The sequence below is a fragment of the Mercenaria mercenaria genome, chromosome 14 (assembly GCF_021730395.1).
Source record: "Mercenaria mercenaria strain notata chromosome 14, MADL_Memer_1, whole genome shotgun sequence".
Taxonomy (NCBI): Eukaryota; Metazoa; Mollusca; class Bivalvia; order Venerida; family Veneridae; genus Mercenaria; species Mercenaria mercenaria.
In genome coordinates, this window is record NC_069374.1 from 17,015,771 (window position 1) to 17,040,619 (window position 24,849).

Genomic DNA, 24,849 nt, shown 5'->3' on the forward strand with positions numbered 1-24,849 from the left:
ATTTATATCTGTATCAATAAGTTATCGTTTATATATTATATATATTACAAATATTCCTAGACTGAGAAAATGACTGTAAATGTACTTGAAATTCGAAACTAACGAATCTTCTTTGTAACCTATTTTTCGAGGAAATGACTACTACTTCTAGTGTGAATTTAAGGATTTTTTAAGTACCCATAAGACATTTTGACATTCTATTTTATCATAATGTTTTACAAATTGTAATACCTGAATGAAGTACGTGTGGTTGTCGTGAAATCATGAGTATTGTTTAGATTTAATGAATTCATTATTTTCTAAAATATTATGTTTTGATATTTAAAGTAAAGTAACTCCTAATAAATGTAGGTCAAACATGTGTTCTAAGGAGCTGATATTAATTTGCTCCTACCTATTTTTGTATACTCTTAAATATTGTATTATGTAAGGTTTATGAGGAGTAGTCATGTGATTTCATGTTGTATTATATAATTTAGAATTCACAAAGAAAACGTGTGCTTAATTACATGTGCTATAAAAGCTCTAAAAGGTAGACGTTTGAGGACATTACAATGGATTAGAGGTGAAGAAAAGATAACTTTGGAGTTAAATTGATTTACAAATTAAAAGGAATATATTAAATATATTATGATTTATTACTTGATATTGACATTGTAAAATTAAACCACACAATTTATTGAAACCTTAATAAATAGTGAAACGTTTATGATTATGAATTTTCTTTCATCCTTATTTTAGATTTAATTATATAGTTATAGTTCGAAAGGAAAATAAAACAATATTCAGTAAGGCAAGGACAAATCTAACATAAAAACAAGTCCATCACAGTGGTTAAACTCGAAAATCTCATTTATATGCCAACAGACTGAAAACCAGAAGCAAGGGTAAACAAATTAACAAGATATCAGATACCAAAAGAAAAACTCTATAAATGAAACAAAAAGCAAAAGAAATCCCATGAAATTTGTGTTCAAACAAAGTTTTTGCCAACAGCAACTCGGTGAATATACTTGTTTAAGACGGGTTTTCGTATACGCTGTGAACCGGTCAATGTATTCTTTTAACACATTGCCGTTATGTTACTTACATGTAATATATTTTGAAGTTGAGTTTTGCTATTATCGGTAGTTTAGAAAATACCGAAACTGGCGCATTTGACCTCATTTTGATCCCTTGCCCTTGGCCCAAACTGACCAATACCGGCAAATTAAAAAAACTTTCGGTTTGTCCAATTCAAAAAAAACCCACAGGTTTTAACAAATTACTACGAAAACCTCTGGCTTGATAAAGTACTGAGAAAATATATATTTAGCTTTCAAAAAATCTTAAAAAACCTTAACAAAAACTTTACACCCGGACTGAAAAACAATTTACAAAATAGTTTTAGCCTCCGGTTTAAAGCCGATATTGACTTTACGGTGTAAACAGATACAGATCAGCTCCCGCGGAAAACCCACTTTCCGTTTTTCCTCGAAGGAAAAATCTTGCATAGCGAGGAATTCTCCGTGTACTGCCTAATTCTGACTCGGAGTACCGACTGTTATAGTTTTATTACTTTAGCGGAATTTCGTCGAGTCACTCCGAGAAATTACTTGACGGAACTCCGAGTCCAAATACACAGGTAACGCTTTAATGATTTCCGGTATTTTATGGCCACTCCGCGCTACTCCGAGTCTGTAATAAACAATAAATCGGTCATTTCGAGTGCCGCGAGATGATTTGAGGAAACTTCGAGGCAGCATTTCCTTACTTAAGGATTGTTTTTACATAAATAGCTTATTTTTTTTTGTTCTTTCTTTTTTTTATTTGAATGTATGAAACTGTTGTAAATTTTGATATTTAAATAGTTTCTGACCATGCGAATTAGATTAAGAAGTATATTTATTTATAATAAACTAAATTATCAATCACACGACATTAAACAAACTTTGAAATCACCGCCGTTAAAGGAAAGTGATTTGTTAAATTTTGATATTTAAATAATTTCTGACTTTGCGAATTAAATTTAGGGAAAAAGTCGTGCTATTATTTATAATTGATGCACTTAATTAAAAATAATTTATACTAGATAAACTTTAAAATAACACCCGCTAAAAGTAAATTAATAAGTAAATTGTTTAGTATGATATTGAAATACATGCGAATTAGATTTAGAAGTAAATGTATGTAGAACGGAATAAACTATTAATCATATATAATTAAACAAATTTCCAAATGAGCGCCGGTAAAGGAAACTGCTTTGTTGTATGGTGATATAGAAATAATTTTTGACTTTGCGAATATAATTTAGAAATAAAGTCATAAAAATGCACTAAAATATGAATACTTTATAACTAGATACACTTTAAAATTACACCCGCTAGAAAAGTAAATTAAAAGTTAACAGAAATTCAAATAACTGCCGTTAAAGAATAGTGATTTAAATATAATATTGAAATAGTTTCTGACAGTGCAAATTAAATTTAAAAATAAATTGATGTAAAATGGTCTAAATTAGAAACTGTATGATACTAGATAAACGTTAAGATAATGGCCGTGAAAGAAAAGTGACTTTTATTAAGTAATAAAAATTATAGGAGAAATGATTAATTTTATCATGAAAGTGGTCTTTCTTTTATTCAGTTGGAAGGAATTATATATAAGATAAAAATACTACTGCCGCATCCACTCAAAAAGAAATAAAATATCATTAGTAAACAGAAAAATTTGGTTTATCTTAAAGTAAGATAAAAATACTTCAGTTTTATTTTTATTTACAATTCAGTATTATTTTTATTTACAAATATTGTGTTATTTCGCGTAGCACTATGTAAAATATAATCATCCTGCTCCAAGTAATCTGAAATCTGTCCTCGAAGTTACTCGAAGGCTCATTTAAATTTGTATAGGTAATTAATTATTCGTCTCGGAGTCACTCGAAGGAATTTCGTCAAGTGATTCGGAAACAAAAGAAACCAATATACAAATGTAGTTGTGTATTCCGCTAATTGGATTTCAGCTCGAGTCACTTCGAGGATTTCCTTCGAGTGACTTCGCATAAATCCTCGGAGTCAGATAGCGAAATTCCTTGACGGAAAATGGCTGACTCGAAGAAACTTCGAGTCGGAGCCTTGGTACCCGTTTTGGCCATCCTCCGAGGATCGAGTAGAATGGGTTTTCCGCGTGAGCTGATCTGTATTGGGTTTCCATTAGAGTATTTCACTATATTGCATCAGCCGGTTACGACTAGTTAATCAATACACTAGAACATTTTTTACTGTTAAGTTTTATAACGGATAAAGTGGAATTTAAACAACTAAAATGTAAATTTTATTTTATTATCTTTAATTTTATCTTTTAACAAACTTTAGAAAAATAATTATATGTTTAACTATTTACCAGTGTAAACAATATATGTGACCATGACTGAGAAAATGGGTCCAGATGAGGAATTTTGACATTTTCAGGTTTTTGCAAATTGCATATTTAGAAAGTATATTCATTCAGAAATAAATCCTGAAAATTTCAGAAGAAAATCTTCAAAATTGTCAATTTTATGACATATTTCGTAACATAGATATTAAAAATAAAAACAGTACATTTCAGTTATCCTTTCTTTCTAGTTTATTTCTCACATACTGGTAATGGCTAACAATTCTGAAATAAATTTATCTTTTGTTACAATTGCATGATATAAGTAAGATCCCTTCTTAATACACAAAATGATAATCAATTAAAATCTACAACAATTTCTATAAAAATATTTCTAAAATTGTGTTACCATGGCAACAAATATATAAAAATCCCTTTTCTATGATAAAACTTTAAGAAAAACATGTTAGCTTGAAATAAGGATTTTAAAAAGTAAAATATTTTAAGGCAAATATATTTACAAAAATAAACTGAAAATTTCCCATGAAAATATTAAAAATGTTTGGTTTTATGACAGTTTTTGTAACATGGGAAATAACCATAACGGAATAAGATAGATTTGTCATTGTTTCTTCATTTTTTGTCTTTTACATGCTGATAATAAATGATTACTTTCAAACTTGGAAAAAAAAGAACCTTCTATTACTATGAAATTTTATGATGCTTTCTTAAAACAGAAAAATACAGCTAATTTAAATCTTTCATATTTTCTATGAAACCATTATTCAAATTGCGTTACCATAGCAACATATGCAAAAAATTGCTTTTTCTACAAGAGTACTTAAAATAAAAGCTTAATTTAAAATAATATTTCTTGTAAGTTGAATATTATGAAGTATATGTATTCGAAAGTAAAATTTGAAAATTATATGTGAAACGATACAAAATGTTTGGTTTTATGACAGATCTCTTAACATGGGTAATAACCACAAGAATAAACTATTTCAGTCGTTGTTTTTTCAGTTTGTATTTTCACTTGTTTTTTTCACTTACTGGTAATCACTGGCTATTTTTAAATAAATGAATCTTCTTTTACAAAGAATATTTAGATATTTACTTAAAGTGCAAAGATCTAGCTGGCTAAAGTCCTTCACATTTTCTATAAAAACATTATTAAATTATGTTACCATGGCAACATATGCATTTGATTCTGTTTTCTACAATAGTACTTTAAAAAGAGCTAAATTTGGAAAAGTGTTTCAGATAACTTGAATATTATAAAGTATGTATTCAAAAATATTATCTCAAAATTTCATGTTAAAAAATTAAAATGTTTTGTTTTATGACAGTGTTTGTAACATGAGTAATAACTATAAGAGTAAGACATTTCTGTCATTGTTTCTTCATAACTTGCCTTTTACCTGCTGGTAATAAATAATATTTTGAAATAAATGAAACATATATTACTATTGATTTTTTTTTATTGTTTATGCTTATTTTAAAGTAGAATACTAGAAAATACAGCTAATTAAATTTTTCCCATATTTTCTAGGAAAATTGTGTTACCATGGCGACATATGTTTTAAATTCCCTTTTCCTACAATAATACTTAAAAGCAAGAGCTTATTTTAAAAAAGTATTTCTAATAAGTTAAATATTTGAAAGTATAAGTATTCAGGAAAGAAATCTGAAAATTTCACATAAAAAACTTTAAAACAGCCATGTTCTGTAACAAAAGTAGTTATGTAAGAATAAACATTTCAGTCATCCCTTTCCTCATAATCTGTTTTTTCACTGGTTAGTTATAACTGACAATACAATAAAGTAAACATTCTTTTACCATTACATTATAGACTGTAGATCCCTTATTGAAATACAAATCCATAATTTCAATGAAACATAATTTGAATTATGTTACCATGGCAACATACATACTAAATTCCTTTTTCTAAAAATATTTTAATAATTAACACAACAGCTTAACTTTTGATGAAGGTTACACTGCTACAAACTCTGATGAAAAGTAAATATTTATTTCCAGCCAATACTTTAATGTAGGTAACTGAAACTACAACCTTTACTTGATGTTTAACCTTAACAGCTAAACACATCTATATGAACAGCAAAACAGGCTAAAGTGTTGTGTATTAAAACGTTTGGATTCAACAACAATTTCTATCTTTTACATTCACTTCCTTTTTTCAGTTCTCAGAAAAATCCTCGCCAACCACAATTTCAGTTTTCAGTTGAAGTGGTTTGGGACAAACAGAATCCTTTGACTTTTCAGACAAATACTATTCTCTTATGAGTTCATACAGGTACCATTGTCAGGCTTGTGACATTCCATGTCAACAAGTCAAATGGTTTATCGCGGCCAGAAATTTGTACAAACCGGACAGAAGTTGCAAAATTGTCATTTGTGCAGGAAAGAAGCGTTTACCGTAATGTCCAGTAGTGGACAGGTATAGTGACCATGCACGGACACAGCCAATTTTCCCAGAGTGGGGCCGATCCCCTGCCGCCCCCCCCCCCCCCCCCCCCCCCCCCCCACACTGGACATTTTGAAATTCAGCACTTCATTTTTTGCATTCTGGGACAGTTTTATGGACTAACTTGTTAAATTTGGGAAAATGATAAAATCAAGCTTTCTTGAAGGTAAAATTCTTAGTTTCTTTTAGATAAATAATATGAATTATGTTGGGGTCGTATGTAGCAGCAGCCGCATATACTTTACATGCAGTCCTAGTGTTGCCTTTTTCGAAAAACATTTTCTTTCCTTCTTGTCTTCTTTCCTTTTTTAAAGATTTTCCAGCGGGGGTCCGGACCCCCGGTACCCCCCCCCCCCCCTTGATCCGCGCATGGCGACATATCATGCTTTCTGTTTATGCAGGTAAACTTGTGTTTGGTTAAATTTCAACAGAGCACAGTTGTCTGAACAGTGTACAAACTCATTACTGTTTTTTCGGGCAAGGGTGGAAAAAAAAGTGGTAAACAATGAAAGCAGTAACAGTTTTAGTAAAAAGAATAAACAATGAGACAAACATTTCCAACATCTTTGGACGGCTCAAAAATCCCATGTTAAACATACGATAAAGCCCGAAACGCGTGAAAATGTTCCGAATGTAAATCGGGTGAAATAGACGCTCGTATAGTTAGATTATGCGTCTAGATTGATTAAACTGGGCGAGTCTACTTACTTATTACTTGAGGATGAAAAAAACGTGTTTTTTAAATGTTGCTCTTAAACAAGGGTGGCGGTTGAACTACTAAAAGTACAACAACAGTTAATTCACAACAAATCGTACGGTATGTTTTTATAATCAGTAGAAGCTAGTCGTATTTACGCTTATGAGACCTGTTTCACCCATAAGTAAAGAATTGACAGGTCCATCATGAAATATTTTCCCCAGCGTGCAAATACTTGTCCTATTCAATATGATCGCGGCCTCATCGGCCGCGATCAATAATATTCGTTTGGCAAGGGGGGGTAGATTTTGGTAAGTTAATTGGACTGTCACTTTTAACACTAACAATCCAGGTGTTTCTGCAGACATGATAAAGTGGTAATACTTGGTTATCTTCTTCAAAAGTTTAAAATATTGTGATAAGATATTTCTCCACTGGTAGAATGTGACAGGATTTAAATCATTGTTGACCAACTGTGCGGTGTTATGGCCTTTCTTTGATGACTGACACACTGTGTCAGCAATATCATGTATTATTAAAGGTCTCAGCATTCACCCTCCTCCACAGATTCTTCTAAATTCAAAAGTGCAAGTCAGATTCAAGCTTTGCATGGTCTGTGATCATTGTTGAATATTCAATCGATCTGTGATATCCTGTAACAAATAAGTAAAACATATTATTTTAAATAATTAACCTAGGAGTCTCTTTATTTAATAAAAGCAGGGTTATCACTATTTGATAATAGATGATTCTTTAATTTCTTACAACCAATGCTCTGAAATATTAATAAACAGACTGACAACAGCGTGCTGTCAGTATATAAAATGTACTCTTACTTCGTTTGTAGATTTTGATTACTGCAAATAGGATGTTCTAAAAAACATTTTTTGCATTTATTGGGTTAACCCTTAACCTGCTAAATCTGTAAAATTGACTACTCCATCTTTAAATTGAGACAGTACCATTTATAGCTTATAGGGGGTTCTCATAGAAATTTTGCAAAGTATCAAACACTGCAGATCATGATCAGACTGCACAGATGTGCAGGTTGATCTTGATCTGCATTGGTTGCAAAGACAGACATAGCTGCCGCATGTAGCCTAAGGGTTAAAAGTATACACTGTTTTAACAGCTATCAAAAATGGTTGTTACCTAGTAAAAGTCTCCACAGACTGTACCACAGCAAGATGTTATTTCTATTCTAGCTAGCAACATTGTCAAAACGGAATACCAATACAGGTAGTGATGTACCATGCTCACAAATTGTCTGTCCCTTAACCAACTGAGTTGCTTCATAAACAAGAGGAAACACTTGCATTCCTGAAAAAAAGATTTGAAAGTCTTTGGTAAAAGTATCTGTTATCTTCATGTATCTCAGGAACCTTTACAGTCTTCATTCTAATCTATATTCTTGGTACAATAAAACTGGTAAAAAACTCAATCACATCACAATGTCTAAGTCAAGAATGGGTTAATTAAATTTGAAAATAATCACATTACAATTAAACTAAATTACAATTAATTGATTTACTTTGAATACTAAATTACAATTCCTATTATTTAGAACTATATTCTACAAGTTAATGAGATATCAACATATACACATGTACACGTTGTGTTAAGCATTCAAATCATCCATGTACTTATTGAGTGCCACAGACTTTTCTCAGGCTAATAGCCAATGTAATGAAGACTTCAGTGTTGTTATATTTTCTGGTCCTTCGGGATCATTGATTTCAACTCATTGAGATTTGAAGATTGAATACTGCTTAAGCCGGTGCTAGGGGGCGTGGGCAGTGTTGCATTTTCCATTACTGCTCATGAACAGACTCAATCAAACCGAGTCTGCAATTTTCACTGTTTGCCTTGTTCTCGGTGCTTCCGAGGGATCTACTTTCCAGATTTTATTTACACCAACTGATCCTCCTCAAAACCAAATTGTTGAAATTAAATCTCAATAATGCCAGTTTTGTCAGTTTAAGCCATTTAATAGTCATAGTACATACATTGTACAAATCATTAGTGCAGAAGTAGACTTATTTTGAATTGACTCCAACAAAACCTAGACAGAGGTATAAATAAATAATATATTGCATTAAAATTTTAATAAGAGCCATTAGCTGCATGTTACTTACCTGATTCCTCAAAGCACATCCAAAATATGTTACATTTTCTTGGGATCTTAAAGTAAACAGACCAATTCCCTGGCTATTGTAGGGTATATAAACCAGCTGTATAGTGGAATGAACCATCAAAGGAACAAGGAATATCATCTGAAAGAAGATACATTACATGTGCTGTAAACATCACTAAAATCAAAAATTTCATGAATACTAAATTAATAATGTGATTGTGAAAGGTTTCATTAACTTACCACAAAATACTATAAAAGTTATTATACTATGAATCTATTTTTTACAGGATCATAAATTGTTTTACACACAGCAAGGCTCAAAAATATCAAAATTAAAAAGATTTTCATTATATGGCATAAATTCCCACTATCCAAAAAAAAAAAAATCATCCTGTTACAAAACATTCTGAATCAACAATAATAGAAAAAGAGAGTAGTCATCAGACAGAAATAACATGACTTATGAGACCCACAGCAAAAACAGTTACCATTTTATAAATGGAAGTTTCTAGACATCCGGTAACCAGAAACCTAGCCGGTGTTCTAGCCAACCGGTAACAGCTCGCCTAGCCTATCCAAATTTCTATCCTATAGGGGTTTTCAAGGTGTCCGGTAATCAATTTCAAAATATTGTATACGCCTTGCAAGTGAATATTCAAACCTATGCTAAAAATGATACAATAAATTTATTTCCTTATAGTATTCATATATAAAAAGATCGCCGAACAGCTAGAAAAACATTCGCGGAGAGGCTAGTCGTATTGTTGCCGGACAGCTAGAATGCAGGGTAGGCATCCGGTTACCGGACATCTGCATATTTCCTTTCAAAATACCTTGGCTACTACTTGAGAGGGGACTTTTTCGAGAAATGACGTGACAGTGGCAGGCATCTATAAGTCTGCATCAAATTTATTAATTATCATTGCTACATGTATATTGTATTTTCCATAATAATGCTTACTATGGACAATGAACTAATTTGATGAATCCTGGTCACCTCGAGTAAGAAGCTGCCTGCCTCAATAATCTTTGTGATAACCCAACTGGCCATTTTATATTAAATACACAGGCATAGTGAAATCATCTGTGTTTAGTGGCCACAAGATAAATTTCATAAATTTCCCGCGGTATGTTTTGGATTCACTTCCGGGTAAAAAAATCTGACTTATTTCAGTGAAAGTTTCAAATATATTAGAGAACTTTATTAACAAGTGTTTTTAAACGGTACTTACCAAATCAGTAAACAGTATTACAAGTCTCAGATCCCTTCATCGTTGAACAAAAGGTAGTTAAACAAAAGTAAACTTCACATGCTTCCCTGTTTTACTGTTAAAATCCGAAACCGGAAACATAGCGAAGGGGAAACAACTGATTTTCAACGAAATATTTTGCCTCAGGTGTAATACCACTATTTTTTTACAGGTCTGATGTCTAAATATTCTTTCTGTAGTAGGCTGTCATCAATCATGTAACAAGCAGTCGTACTTTAACGGTCAAACTTTTGCTAATTAAAACATGTGTAAAAAAGCTGCGCGCGTAAACTTGGCGCAACTTTAAACGTCGTTTCTCGATATTACGTCATGCCGCATCTGGACCGATTTTCAAAGACGACGATATTATCTATACGTTGTAGAATAAGTGAGTTGAGATGATCTTTTAAAAGTTATTTTGTTTATTTTAGGGTATTCAAGAATTCTACAAAGATATTATTAGCCAGACAAATTACAACGTAAAAATGCAAGACTTTATAAAGACAACGAAAGTTTAAAACAAAATATATCAGAATAACAACAATTGAAAGACTTCAAGAAGAGAATGTCCAAAGTCATTCAACCGTAGGATTGTTATACAATCATACGCATGGTTGAATATCATAATACTCTCATGTTGTTAGAATCATTCAACCGTAGGATTCTTATACAATCATACGCATGGTTGAATATCATAATACTCTCATGTTGTTAGAATCATTCAACCGTAGGATTGTACCACAATCACACACATGACTGAATGTTATGATATGTTCATGTTGTTAGAATCACTCAACCGTAGGATTGCTATATAATCATACGCATGGCTGAAGATCTCTAGCGGTGTTAGTTATGTGTAAAATAAGAAATGATTGTTTGTTCATTTTGTTTTACATTGTTAACTTTTAGTATTTTATACAATAAATCATATATTTTTATGTCGTTTTGTAACATTTTAATGAAAAATAAACAATAGTAACCGCATAATACACTTGTTTTGTCTTGATATTGTATGTTATTGTATTTTACATCCGGGATGTAATTTATTACTTCTTTTGGTGGTGGTAAACCGAATGGGTCAAAGTATATTTCATTTACATAACAAACCTAATGTGTTCCAGGCCCAACAGAATCATCTAAATTGATTATTCCACATTCGACCTTTGGTCCTTTTGTTTTTGGTAAATTATTTCTACTAAATACACCCCTAAAGTTTTTAATTTTCAATTGTTTTACCCATTGTTCAATTTCAAAGTTAGAAATTGGTTTGTTTATAAATGGTTTTATTTACAATAGGAATTCGTCTGTAAGGTCTTCGTTGAGAATCAATCTGTATACCTTGTCCACTAAGAAGGGATGTAATCAAAGGTATCCCGAGACTAGCAAAAACAGTACCAATAAAACCGCCATCTTGGTTTTGTTTTTGTGTTAGTTTTATTACACCAGTTTCTCTTAATTATTTTCTTTGATTAGGTGTAAGATATGGTGATATCATATTTCTTTTATCATTAGCCATCGAAATCATACCATTTTCCAAGTATTTTACTAACACCAGTACTGGCAAGATCGGAGAGGGCTCCGATGCCTAACGGTCCTAATATTTTTTGAGCTATTTTTGCAGCTACTATTCGACCTAATAAACCAGACTAAGCTCCTGAAAATCCGCCATTTTGACCTTGACTGACCATTTGTTGTTTTTTTTTTTGAAATTGTAATTTCTAATCCCTTCTTATTCCTAATAGACTTTCAATTTAATTAATCTGTGTTTTTGTAAAGGAAAGTTTCCACGCAATTGTTCATATTTCAATCTAAAAGTATATGGGATTTTATTATTATAGGCTTTTGCTAAAAAAGATTTCTGTCCATCTGTTAAATTAACTTTATATTCAATATAATTTGATGTCATTATATTTTATATATATTTTATTTAAACAATAACAAGTTCATTTCCAATAGTATTTATTTTAACTGTTTCTTCATACAATACAATTGCGTAAATACGGATATTAGCTCCTGGTTGAACATTTAATTTAGCTGTTAATGTAATATGCTTAGGATCTGCTGTTGTTCCTTCTTTTTTAAATTCTAAGTTAAAATGAACAAATCCAAACAAATCTATAAAATTTGACGTATTTAAGAGACTTCCCGTAGTTTTATTAATTTGTTTATGAAAATAATTAAGAACATCATCATAAATTCTTGATATACTTGTATATTCCATTCGGGATAAAAAAAAACAAAAAAACAACACCATTACCAACTTCAAGACGGCAAGATTCCAGCCTACAATCATTATCTGCTGTATTAGGTTTAAATGTATCTAATAAATGTGGGTTATGTTCTTGTGAATTACTTTTATCAGGTCGTTGTAAATAAACAAACACATGATCGGGTTTTGTTACACCGGCTGTTAATCTAAAAGTTTGTCTGTTGTGTATCTGTTGATTGTGTTATCATTTCCCGGAGGTATTTCCACATTGTTGCTTTCATATATCTTTCAGAAATTAAATTAAGTCCATATGGATTAAAAATTAAACGTGGAACCCACAAAATTAATTTAATTACAATTACCCTACCTGCATCAGCAGCATTAGCTCTGTAAATTCATCATCATTTGTTAATTGAAGCGTTATTTGGATTTGACTTGGGGGTAACATGTTTTGTTCCAAACCCTGAAAAAATGAATAATTATTTAACGGAATGTTAGCATTTACATTATTACCACCCTGGATTAATCCCTTTCTAACAGCAAAACCTTTATTATATTCAGCTTGGGCAGGCCTGATTTCAGTGCTAGCGCTAGTATCTAAATAAATAAATTCATTTGTTCCAGTTGATTCTGCATAATCCTTAGATAGTTCAACTATTTTTTTTACATTTATTACCTTGTATAAATTATTACAATCATAGACAATTTTTCCATTTTGTTTAACTATTAGCTGATCAATTTTTGAAGCTGCATTATTAATTAAAGCAATTTGATCTCCACCACCATAATTATTACCATTAGCAAGTTTATTAACTTTAAAACTTACTTCAAAATAACCATTAAACCAATCAAAATATGAACTTCTATCATTAATTGTAAAATGATATCCACTTTTTTGTTGTTTAAAATTATTTCCCAAGACGGATATTAAAGGTGTATCTAATTGAATAGGAGTTAGTTCGTATATTTCACAATACTGTTTTATTCTAAACATATATATTATATATATTTTTTTTCTATAAATTAATTTGTTAATACGTCGCCTTCCAGATCCTGACAATATTTTATTTATTCTTATATTAATATCCTCCTTATTATTTGAATTTGTTTTTTTGTAATTCCTTAGCAATTAAATTACCAACAGCTGGTGTTACAGGTTTTTTAAAACTTATAATTTTTTCTGTAATTTTATTAGCAGCTAAATTCCATAAATCTATAACATTTTTACTCTGTTTGACTCTTTTGTAAATAGATAAGCTCTTGTTAAATCTCCAGTGCTTAAAGCATAGATAATATCACTAAAATTACCATCAACAAGTGAATTATCAATAGGATCACAATGAATGTAAATTGTATCCACAGAGTTAGTTATATTTGGTGTTATAGTTCCCCATTCGGTATTTCTCAAAGCTTTTTTTCTCAAATCCAAGCAATGTATGAAAATTTGATATTCTTAAATCCAATTTAAAGTTATCTTGAATTGAAATTAGGATTTTAAAACTACTTAAATCAAATTCCAAACTAATTGGAGCAATGTTTGTTTTATCAAATTCTTCAAAATCACCATTGGTTATTAATGTTTCTTTGATGTAATTATTGATGTCCGTATAACTGTAAGAACAATTTGTAAATATGATATCTTTCCATTCTTTACCATTATTATAACGAATTCTTTTATTATAGTATTCATCACTAATATTATTCCAAGAGTAAGTCATTGTGTTAATAATATCCAAAACCAACGACATAAGTTTTATTTTTGTCTAAAATTAAAGGACAACTAAATCTGACTGTAAAATCGCTTGGAGTATTTTTATTATCGTTTTAAACTGCTTCAGAACTTTTTTTTTTTTTTTTTTGTTCCATTTATATTCAAGAAAAATATTTTTTTATATAACATTTCATGTTGTTCTGGTAACAATTTATTTATTTTGAAAAGTTTCATCAATTATGCTAATACCTTCATTTTTTAGTTCTTCATTATTATTTCCAGCTTCAATATTACCACAAATAAGCTCTAAGTTATTAACCAGTTCTTCTGGATTACATGGACAAACGTCATAACCTTGGCACCTAATTACTTTTTTTAATTTCATGGATCTTTTATTGATAGGTGAACCTGATTTTTCTGTTAATTCTTTAAATATTTTCCTAGAAAGTATTGAATGTTTTTATTATTGTTATATCTTTTATTAATTAAATCAATCAAATCATCATCTACCTTAACGTTAATTACTTCTTTTTCAGTTGTTCGATCCTTTGCAATCAATTTGTTTTGGCCATAAAGTTTATTAAGATCAATTAATAAATTACCATATTGTCCATTTGGTGAAGCTTTATATGGATTCAGAACCTTTGGTTTTTTAAGAAAACTTTATTTTGATTGTGATGTTTTATTCCCTTTCCCGAATTTTTTGTCACATACTTTCTCAGATCTGTAACCATTTCTCTATACTTTTTTATTTTTCTTCTCGGCTATAATTGCTTCCTTTTGCTTCAGCTCGAGTTTTGTGGGGTTTTTCTTTCTGGTTATTGCGCTAGAATCCTGACCCAAATTTAATATATCATTTGATAAATTTTTAATAATATCATCTAAGTCTTCCTCAGTTATTTTTTAGAGCGATTTAAGTTAAACAAATCTTTTGGTATGTAATATCTTTCTATATCTAAAAGTTCCTAATCAACAGGTTTATTAAAATTAACTTCAACTTCTTTCGGTATTGCCTCCAATTCTTCAGGAAATTCTTTAGCTTCTTTATACTCATCCACATTTCAATGTTCTAATTCTTTAATTATTTCTTTAGATAACCATTTAATAGATCCATCTTCCGTTTCTATTGGCACATAGTTTTCTATAATATATATAATTTACTAATCTCTTGTTTTGTCATTATTTTTTCTGGTGATAAAGGTTTATTCTCATCTTTTCTCTTCCGTAATCTTCTAATTTCTTAAATTCATCTTCAGGTATCCGTTCAACAGGTTCATCTCCCAATCTACTGGTATATATTCTTGTTGTATTTTGGATTTTTCTTCTTCTTGCATTCCTTCAGTTAATTCAGTAATACCTTGTACTAAATCTGCTGAAATACTTTTTTGGAATTAATGCTGATTGTTTTTCAATTTCAGGTAATGCGTTTAGTTGTCTTGATAATTTTTCTTTTTGACTTTCTATTTCTTCTGTAATCGGTTTATAAATTTCACTATACATTTCTCGACCAGTAGATTTTCTTATTTTTTCTCTCATTATTTTTTCTCTTTTAGCTCTTACTTTTTATTCAACTAGGTTGTTTATTTCTCTCATTTCTTCAAGTTTTGCAAGCATTTATATAATAATGTAAGATAATGTAAGATAATGTAAAATAATGTAAGATAATGTAATATTATTATATAATGGAAATTCCAAATTATGACACAAAAAGTGATAAATCTAATAACTTTAAGCAATTTTATCCTTTTATGCCATATTCATGTTTTTGAATGTTAATATGTGGGTCTTCCGGATCAGGAAAAACAAATACATTAATGCATATGCTACGAAAACCTCTTATATATTATGATAAATTATACCTGTATGCTAAAAACCTAGAACAATCTAAATATCAGGATTTAATTAACCACTTAAATAAAATTGCAAAAAGAATTAAAGTAGATCCAAATGAAATACTTGGATATTCTAATAATGAAATAATTGATGTTAATGATCTTGAATCAGAAAAAAACAAAAAGTAGTACTATTTGATGATTTTATATGTGAAGAAAAAAGTTTCAAAACTAAATAACAAAATACTTTATTCAAGGACGTCACAAAAACTGTTCTGTTATTTATTTAAGTCAGACTTACTATAAAACACCGAAAGATATTCGAATTAACTGTTCACATTATATTTTGTTTGAAAGTCCAGGTAAAAAGGAAAATAATATGATTTGTAATGAACAGAATATAGATTACGATTCTTTTGCTAATGCAACAAAACAAAAATATGATTTTTTATATGTTGACAAACCAAGGAAGTTTTTAAGAAAAAACTTTACCGGAATTATATAGATGGGAGTTTTTAATGATGTAAAACAAATAAGTGAACCCGACAGCAGAAGTAAAGTTAAATTTGATACTGATTTAAGTGATTATGCCACTAGAAAACAATTCAAAAAGCTTAAAAAGGACATGGACTCGTATCTTCATAAAAATAAGGAACTTGATAACACAATGAACAGACCGTTAGATATGGGAGGTAATGGAATAATTAATTTAGGAAATCCAGATAAACCCGGTGATGCAGTTACAAGACAAAATGTAATAGAAGACTATAATCTTGAAGACATCAAAAGTATAAAACAAACATTAGAAACAGAAGTAAAAATATTGAAGAATAAACAAAAGACTTAAAAAACAATGAAAACGTAAAATTTGATTTTTTTAAAAAGAGGATTCTACACCAATAATCCTCTTTTAAAGAGGCAAATTTAGCTTTTTATGTCGCTTTTTTCTCCTTTTTTCACACAGAATGTGGAAATTTCTACGACAATATGTAAAATATCACAACGCTTTTATTCATTTCTTTACATCCCTTTTTTGCAAATGTGGAAATTTCCACACTACAAATACGCTTAGGAATACCCATTTTAATGTTAATAAAATAACAACAAATATAGTTGGCATATAGATACATATTTATTGAGGGAATAAAAGAAGTAATAACAAACATTGTGGAAATTTCCACACCTCGTCGAATGCATAATATAACGGGGTAAAATTTCAAAATATCAACACATGGTAATTTCAACATTACTTGGCTTAATCTTGGTGTGGAAATTTCCACGTCAACCCATTATTCTTTAAAATATGAAACATAACAATGTTGAAAATCAATCTGTAGATCTACTAAGAAACCTGATCACTCGATTCAGTGTGGAAATTTCCACAATATTGTCTAAATGTTTTCAAACAGTAATCTTTGGCGAAATATTACAAGCAGTAAAGAACACTATGGAAATTTCCACACCTCGTAAATGCACAATAAAATAGGGTAAAATTTCAAAATATCAAAACATGGTAGTTTCAAAAATTACCCTTTATAAACATCTGTAGCAATCTTGGTGTGGAAATTTCCACGTTAACCCATTATTCCGTAAAATATTAAACATAACAATGTTCAAATCAATTTATACTAAGAAATGTTATCACTTGTACAAGTGTGGAAATTTCCACAATACATATATTGTCTAAATGTTTCTGTCATAAACGTGGAAATTTCCACATTTTCAAAGTCATATTTGGCGGAATATAATAAGCAATGAAGAGCATTGTGGAAATTTCCACACCTCGTAAAATACGTAATATCAAGTGTAAAATTTCAAAACATGACAGCTTCAAAAGTAACTCTTTACAAACATCTGAAACAATCTTGGTGTGGAAATTTCCACAATATTATACATAAATTGTCTAAAGGTTTCTTTCATAAACGTGGAAATTTCCACGTTTTCAAAGAATCGTTTTAGCGGAATATAACAAGCAACATGGTAGTTTTAAAAATTAACCTTTAAAATCATTTGTAACAATCTTGGTGTGGAAATTTCCACACCAACCAAAATTACAATAAGAAATGTTATCACTTGTACAAGTGTGGAAATTACCACAATACATATATTGTCTAAATGTTTCTGTCATAAACGTGGAAATTTCCACATTTTCAAAGTCATATTTGGCGGAATATAAGCAATGAAGAGCATTGTGGAAATTTCCACACCTCGTAAAATACGTAATAAAAAAGTGTAAAATTTCAAACCATGGCAGCTTCAATAGTAACCCTTTACAAACATCTGAAACAATCTTGGTGTGGAAATTTCCACAATACATAAATTGTCTAAAGGTTTCTTTCATAAACGTGGCAATTTCCACGTTTTCAAAGAATCGTTTTAGCGGAATATAACAAGCAACATGGTAGTTTTAAAAATTAACCTTTAAAATCATTTGTAACAATCTTGGTGTGGAAATTTCCACACCAACCAAAATTACAATAAGAAATGTTTTCACTTGTACAAGTGTGGAAATTACCACAATACATATATTGTTGTCTTTATATTTCTGTAGCAAATTTCTTTACACTTGAACCTGTATTTGCATGTAAAATGTTTTGGCCAATTATGAAAGTTATAAAATTAGATATCAATAGTAACAATATAGGGAAGTTAAACCTTAATTCTATATAACTGAAGCCCAAACAAAACTCGTTATTAGGAAGAGATCAAAATACACCTAAAAATCGGATGTAACATACATGTTATACCACAGAAAAGTGGTTTTGGGGACCTTGACCTTAGATCTAGTCCTTGCCCATGACACTCTGTCTCATGAATATACATCAAAATCCCTCCATGCATGAAGAAGAAATATAATAGACAAAGTTTCTGGAAACACAGGGCAGTAACTCTGGAACTCATTGTGGGATATGGTTGGTTCAAGAAAGGAGCCTTGATCTTATGGTGATACAACTTGTGAGCAAGATTGGTTAACAAGAGGACCATGATGGTCCTGAATCGCTCACCTCTTCCCACATGACGCAGTTTTGAGTATGACGTTGTTTTTTCTATTATTTGACATAGTGACCTAGTTTTTGAGTTCATGTGACCCAGTTTTGAACCTGTCCTAGATATTATCAAGATAAAAATTCTGACCAATTTTCATGAAGATCCATTGAAAAATATGGTCTCTGGCGAGGTCACAAGGTTTTTCTATTATTTGACCTATTGACCTAGTTTTCGAAGGTACGTGACCCTGTTTTGAATTTACCTAGATATTATCAAGGTGAACATTCTCACTAATTTTCAAGAAGATCTCATGAAAAATATGGCCTCTAGAGAGGTCACAAGGTTTTTCTATTTTTATACCTGCTGGCCTATATTTTGACCGCACGTGACCCAGTTTCGAAACTGACCTAGATATCATCAAGGTGAACATTCAGATCAATTTTCATGAAGATCCATTGAAAAATATGGCCTCTGGAGAGGTCAAAAGATTTTAATAATTTTAGACCTACTGACCTAGTTTTTGACAGCAGTTGACCCAGTTTCGAACTTGACCTAGATATCATCAAGATGAACATACAGACAATTTTCATACAGATCCCATGAAAAGTATGGCCTTTAGAGAGGTCACAAGGTTTTATATTATTTTACCTACTGACCTAGTTTTTTAAGGCACGTGACCCAGTTTCAAACTTGACCTAGATATCATCAAGGTTAACATTCTGACCAATTTTCAAGAAGATCCATTCAAGGGTATGGCCTCTAGAGAGGTCACAAGGTTTTTCTATTTCAAGACCTACTGACCTAGTTTTTGATCGCAGTTGACCCAGTTCAAACTTGACCTATATATCATCAAGATAAACATTCAGACCAACTTTCATACAGATCCCATGAAAAATATGGCCTCTAGAGAGGTCACAGTGTTTTTTCATTATTTGACCTACTGACCTACTTTTTGACGGCACGTGACCCACTTTCGAACTTGACCTAGATATCATCAAGATGAACACTCTGAACAATTTTTATGAAGATCCATTAAAAAGTATGGCCTCTAGAGAAGTCATAGTGTTTTTCTATTTTTAGATCTACTGACCTAGTTTTTGATCGCATATGACCCTGTTTCGAACTTGACTTAGATATCATCAAGATGAACATTCAGACCAACTTTCATACAGATCCCATGAAAAATATGGCCTCTAGAGAGGTCACAAGGTTTTTCTATTATTTGACCTATTGACCTAGTTTTTGATGGCACGTGACCCACTTTCAAATTTGACCTGGATATCATCAAGATGAACATTCAGACCAATTTTCATGAAGATCTCATGAAATATATGGCCTCTAGAGAGGTCACAAAGTTTTTCTATTATTTGACCTACTGACCTAGATTTTGATGGCACGTGACCGATCTGCAAACTTGTCCTAGACATCATTAAGGTGAACATTCTGACCAATTTTCATGAAGATCTCATGAAATATATGGCCTCTAAAGAGGTCACAAAGTTTTTCTATTTTTAGACCTACTGACCTAGTTTTTGACCGCACGTGACCCAGTTTCAAACTTGACCTAGATATCATCAAGATGAACATTCAGACTGACTTTCATACAGATCCCATGAAAAATATGGCCTCTAGAGAGGTCACAATGTTTTTCTATTATTTGACCTACTGACCTAGTTTTTGATGGCACGTGACCCAGATTCGAACTTGACCTAGATGTCATCAAGGTGAACGTTCTGACCAATTTTCATGAAGATCTTATGAAATATATGGCCTCCAGAGAGGTCCACACCAACAATGTGACAAATATTTTTAGAGAGAAAATGTTGAAATTTCCATGCTTTGATATTTACCCTATCTTATTACGTATTTTACGAGGTGTAGAAATGTCCACGTTTATGACAGAAATATGTAGACAATATATGTATTGTGGAAATTTCCACACTTGTACAAGTGAAAATATTTCTTATTTTAATTTGGGTTCGTGTGGAAATTTCCACACCAAGATTGTTACAAATGTTTGTAAAGGGTAACTTTTGAAACTACCATGTTTTGAAATTTTACTCTATTTTATTATGTATTTTATGAGGTGTGGAAATTTCCACAATGCTCTTCATTGCTTATTATATTCCGCCAAATATGACCTTGAAAACGTGGAAATTTCCACGTTTATGACAGAAACATTTAGACAATATATGTATTGTGGAAATTTCCACACTTGTACAAGTGATAACATTTCTTAGTATAAATTGATTTGAACATTGTTATGTTTAATATTTTACGGAATAATGGGTTAACGTGGAAATTTCCACACCAAGATTGCTACAGATGTCTATGAAGGGTAAATTTTGAAACTACCATGTTTTGATATTTTGAAATTTTACCCTATTTTATTGTGCATTTACGGGGTCTGGAAATTTCCACAATGTTCTTTACTGCTTGTAATATTTCGCCAAAGATTACTGTTTGAAAACATTTAGACAATATATTTATTGTGGAAATTTCCACACTGACTCGAGTGATCAGATTTCTTAATAGATCTATAGATTGATATTCATCATTGTTATGTTTTATATTTTACAGAATAATGGGTTGACGTGGAAATTTCCACACCAAGATTAAGCCAAGTAATGTTGAAATTACCATGTGTTGATATTTTGAAATTTTACCCCGTTATATTATGCATTCGACGAGGTGTGGAAATTTCCACAATGTTTGTTATTACTTCTTTCCCTCAATAAATATGTATCTATATGCCAACTATATTTGTTGTTATTTTATTAACATTAAAATGGGTATTCCTTAGCATATTTGTGGTGAGGAAATTTCCACATTCGCAAAAAAAGATGAAAAGAAATGAATAAAAGCGTTGTGATATTTTACATATTGTCGTAGAAATTTCCACATTCTGTGTGAAAAAAGGAGAAAAAAGAGACATAAAAAGCTAATTTTGCCTCTTTAAAAGAGGATTATTGGTGTAGAATCCTCTTTTTAAAAAAATCAAATTGTAATTTTTCAGTTACAAGGTAAAACTGAAAAAGAAGTGAAAGCTATGGTTGATTCTATTAAAGAAGAGAAATCGGATTTGACAGATAGTCAGATAAAAGACACTGCGAAAAAAGAGTTAATATACGGGAGTGTACGGGATCCCGTATATTACCCGTATACGGGAAGAAATACGGGAAAACTAAAATACGGGCGTGTACGGGGCTTGTATATTTAAAAGTCCGTATACTAATAAAATACGGATTTCCGTATACTATGAAATACGGAATTCTTAGTATACGATACCCCGTATATTATTGAAATACGGGAAATTCTAAAAAGGGTTATTCTGATCGTATACAACACCGTATATTCCCGTATATGTCTGGTGTACGGGAATATATAAATCCGTATATTACGAAAATACGGGACGTATATTTCCCGTATATGTTTCATATACAACCCCGTATATTTCCGTATATTCTGGATATACGGGATATGTATAGTTGTATATTTCGAAAATACAGGGATTAAATTTCCCGTATATTCTTCGTATACAACTCCGTATATTTCCCGTATATGCCGGAAATACGGTATTTAAATAATTTGTATATTTCGAAAATACGGGACGTATATGTTCCGTATATGCTTGGTATACAACTCCGTATTATTCCCGTATATGCCAGAAATACGGGATTTAAATAATTTGTATATTTTGAAAATACGGGACGTATATTTCCCGTATATTCTTTGTATACAACTCCGTATATTTCCCGTATATTCTGGATATACGGGATATGTATAGTTTGTATATTTCAAAAATACAGGGATTAAATTTCCCGTATATTCTTCGTATACAATTCCGTATATTTTCTGTATATGCCGGAAATACGGGATTTAAATAATTTGTATATTTCGAAAATACGGGACGTATATGTTCCGTATATGCTTGGTATACAACTCCGTATATGTCCCGTATATGCCGGAAATACGGGATTTAAATAATTTATATATTTAAAAAATACGGGATGCAATCAATATGTGTAGCGAAAATTATATTCTCCGGCCATTTCAAAGGTCAAACGTTTTGCATGTTTTCGAACTTGTACTTTGCCGTATGAAAATCAACGACATTGATTAATTCATCCTTCCTTCCATGTTTCGATCTTTCTACAATGTACAATATATATTCCTTCGTGTTTTCATAATTTCTACATTCAGTGTATACAGACAAAGAATCCAGTCCCGATATTCACTAAATTTTTCATTCATAATCTTTATTAGACTGAAAACGTTTGTCACGGGGTACCGAAGGTAAACTGCGTTAATTATAAAGCTTTATTTAAACGGGTCGTACAAATTCCTCCGTGGTGTGCTGGTGAAGATGTTTAGGGGCTTTATATTGCCTAGGCAACTCATAAATATCTTTTGCTTTGTTTAACATTCTTTTAATAAAAAAGTGTGCAAAGAATAGCTTGTTCTAATGTTCATAAGATGACCAATTTTCATTTTTAAAGAAAGATCATATTAGCTAAAATCTGGTGTCAAGGCCCTTTAATATTGATAGAAGAAGATGGGTTTCTTGTAGTAAACTCATTCAAATGGAAAATCAAGGCATGGAATAATTCATTTTTGTTCTTGTGCGTCCAAAATTGAAAAATAAACATTCGCGGACCATCGCAAATATAAAATCAAAGACCTCAAATAATTCATCCTTTCTTCTTGTATCTTGCATGTATTTCTTCTTCTTCTTTTTCAATACAAGCAATTAGGATTGATTAAGCTATCAATTTCTTTCCTCGTCGATACTAATGAAAAATCATTATGAATGATAAGCCATGCAATCAATATATGTAGTGATTATATTATCCGGCAATTTCAAAGGTCAAACGTTTTGCATGTTTTTGAATGAATGAATGAATTAATTAATGAATAGATGTATAGCACTAATATCTCACGAACTGATAAAAACATTCGCGGGCTAAAAACAGGAATAAAATCTAAGACATGAATAAATCCATCATTTCTTCTTGCGCGTTTCCGAATTACATTCAATCTAAATATCCGATTGAGAAAAAAAATCATTCATCCTTATTTATTTGTAGTGATAAACACATTCGTGTATCATCGCCGTTGTAAAAATTAAATGCGTTCATCAATTACTCTTTTTGCTGCACATTTCCAACGCTCATGTATACAATGCAAATAATTACTAGTATAGAAAAAAATAATCAACTAATCCATCCCTGTTTTATTCAGTAATAATATAAGACCTTACGTAGAATATAACACCAAAGACGTGTGTTGATACTTTACTTATGAAATTGATTCCTCCGTGCAATATTTTATCACGAGCTGGCACCTGGGTAGCCCAACCGGCCTCCCGTAAGCCAGCTTGATGGTTTCCTCGCATGGAGAATTCAACACCCCGAATGAGGCTCAGACCCATATCGGTGAGGGGCAAGTTGTTTGAAGTCAGCGATCTAAACCACTCGGCCACTGAGGCCCCATTCAGCTAGGTCGGACCCTTAAACCAACGTGTAGATAACATGGCATTTTGATTATTATGAAAGTACATAATAGGAGAGATCGTGTTTGTATACAAATTCTATTTTTAGAACTGATAAGACAGTGATCGGGTGGGCAGAAGCCGACCGTCCATGTTTTTTGTAAACAGTGATGTTTTTCTAACGGTCTAAACTTTCTTAAAACACAAATTACATAAATAATTTTTTGATCAATGGAAAGGTTATAAAACAAGCAATTTATTGATTACTTTTAATTGTTATTTCGAAATAAAATGGATTAATTATGAACGCTTAACTTACACTGTTTTTCTAAAGGTTGTGAAAATCACTACGCCGCTTTTAAAATTATATGTCATTTAAAACGGTTATTCATTGAAAAAAGATATTTGGATACAAAAATATGAAGATTGTTAGTATTTCAAATCTTTTTGAATTTTGAAAATCCATAAATGAGCAAAAAAGTTATTAAAAATTAAAAATTCTGATTCAATACGCAAACGGTGTTAAAATCATTTGTTTTGCCAACCACCAGATAAACAGATGTTAACGCGTGACGTCACGGCGATCTCTCCTATTAACCGTAGTCATTCTGTTTAGTTCAATTCAGAGAGCTATAAAATGTATTTTATACTTCTTTGTTTAATTTTAGCTGTTACTTATGAACTATTAAGTGAA

At 31.0% G+C, this 24,849-nt stretch overlaps 1 long non-coding RNA gene across 1 annotated transcript; it reads right to left on the reverse strand.

The window, feature by feature from the left end:
• Window positions 1-6,419: 6,419 nt before the first annotated feature.
• LOC128548382 (uncharacterized) lies at window positions 6,420-10,262 on the reverse strand. The gene is made up of 4 exons (XR_008366995.1): window positions 9,907-10,262; window positions 8,676-8,813; window positions 7,693-7,860; window positions 6,420-7,193 (listed from the first exon to the last, which is right to left on the reverse strand). It is a non-coding gene; the product is annotated as an uncharacterized LOC128548382 (long non-coding RNA).
• Between the last annotated feature and the right edge of the window lie 14,587 nt (window positions 10,263-24,849).